General features: G+C 35.6%; 1 non-coding gene across 1 annotated transcript; it reads left to right on the top strand.

Annotated features, from left to right (window-relative positions):
- Positions 1-1,726: 1,726 nt before the first annotated feature.
- LOC112208832 (small nucleolar RNA SNORA26) lies at positions 1,727-1,850 on the top strand. The gene has a single exon (XR_002943386.2). It is a non-coding gene; the product is annotated as a small nucleolar RNA SNORA26 (small nucleolar RNA).
- The last annotated feature ends 262 nt before the right edge of the window (positions 1,851-2,112 follow it).

Below are 2,112 nucleotides of genomic sequence, written 5' to 3'. Positions count from 1 at the left end.
TCATTTTATTTTGGCACAAAGCTATTCTGTCAAAAAGTCTGATAATAATCTAATCTTCTTTTCTTCATAAGTCACATGCTATTTGTGTCTAAATGCTTATAGAAATTTTTTGAAAGCCAAATAATATTGCTAAAGAAAAGAAATGTTTATTTTCCTTTAAATCCAATAATTTTTCTAGAACATGTCCTAGAATATTTTCTAGAATAGCCCTGGGTCAATATGTTTAGGTACATGGTGTGCTTTTTCAATCTGTATTTCAAAATACCTCCGGAAATATTTCAGGAAAGTATTTTTTTCTTTTTCTTTCTTTCTTTTTTTTTTTCCTTTTTGAGACAGGGTCTGGCTCTGTTGCTCAGGCTGGAGTGCAGTGGTGCAATCTTCGCTCACTGCAGCCTCGACCTCCCAGGCTCAAGCCATCCTCCCACCTCAGCCTCCTGAGTAGATGGGGCTACAGGCACACACCACCACGCCCGGGTAATTTTTTTTTTAATTTTTAAATTTTTTGTAGAGACAGGGTCTCACTATGTTGCCCAAGCTGGTCTCAAACTCCTGGGCTCAAGTGATGCACTTGTCTCGTGCCTCAGCCTCCAAAAGTGCTGGGATTACAGATGTGAGCCACTGCCCCAGCCAGGCAAGTTTTCTTGACTTTCAGTTGTAGTACTCATTTTGTTCCCTTTCTTTGGTCTTCTTTCGCTTCAGGGACTCTAACTATCCATATTTCAGATCTTTCTGATCTATATTTGTCACTTTTCTTCAATGTTTTTTGTTTCTTCATTTCTTTGAACTTATATTTCTTTTTGCCTTCTCTTGTGTCTATTTGCTCTAGAGTTTCTTCTGGTTTGATTGTCATTTTTTAAATGATTTTTTTCTTTTCATTTCTAGTTATTTCTTGAATTCTGTCACCCTATTTGTAAGATTTTCTAATTCTGATGAATAATGCTCTTTCATGTCTTTTACTGTTTTCTTAACGTCTTTTAGTTCTTTTCAGATAGTATGTCACTGTATTTAACTGTTCTTTTTCAATATGTCTTTCTGGGTTGCTTTCATTGTCTATACCCCCTTAATTTTTGCATAAAAATACTGAGACCCAGTGTTACTCATCCAAGTTCACTTTTCAAAGTATGAAAAACAATGTAATTTTAAAAACAAATTTGCATTCTAATGTTTCCTTTGGTGAAAGGTGGCAGAAGCAATTCCCAAAACCAACCAGTCAACATTAGACTACGAACTTCCAAAGGTAGGCCACCTTGCTCCAGAGACTGGAAGTTTCTTTCAGGTAACTGTTTTTCCCTTTTATATCTCAAAAGCAAATGAACTATCAATTCAGTCAGAAGACACTGCACCAAACAACACTCTCTCAAAAAGTCCTAATGAGTCTTATTTCATTTCTTCTGTAGTGTCAGTTCAGATTCTGCTTTTGAGATTCTCCCTACAGAAAAGAATCATCTCTGACTCCTTTGTGTAAATCAAAGACAGAGATCAATGACATATTGAATTAATATGAAAGAGCATTTTAAATGCAGACGTCATCCAACACTATCACTGAGCATAAAACTCTGTCTTCATTGAAATATTTGATCAATTGTTTGATGTCAAGCAGTATTTTTAAATTAAATATTTGTCCCTCCTCACATAAAAGGACTGATTACTATCTTTTACAGAAGAATGAATTTAACAGTTTCCTACCAATAAAATAGAACTTTGCCCTCAAAATGTTTTAACCATTTGAACTTTAAAATGCAAGTTCATAGATCTTTAAGAGACTAACACAGAAAGCTAAAGTAATTCTCCATAAAACCCAGAGACGAGATTGTAAAACTCCTCTGTAGATCCTGTCTGGAGTCACAGCTTAACCAGAAAAAAATTTATCACAATTTAAGCACCTTTCTGATAATTTTATATAGTTCATAGAACAAGTGAGACATTTAAGTTTTCTCTGCTTAAAAGGTCATTTAAGCTGAGCATGATGGTGCACACCTGTAGTCCGAGCTACTTGGGAGGCTAAGGTGGGAGAATCACTTGAGCCTTAGGAGTTAAAGACTTCAGTGAGCTATGATTGCACCACTGCACTCCAGATTGGGTGACAGAGCAAGATCCTGTCTCTAAAATAAT

This window comes from Pan troglodytes, chromosome 2 (assembly GCF_028858775.2).
Source record: "Pan troglodytes isolate AG18354 chromosome 2, NHGRI_mPanTro3-v2.0_pri, whole genome shotgun sequence".
NCBI classification, from domain to species: Eukaryota; Metazoa; Chordata; class Mammalia; order Primates; family Hominidae; genus Pan; species Pan troglodytes.
This window is presented reverse-complemented; position numbering and strand designations above follow the sequence as displayed.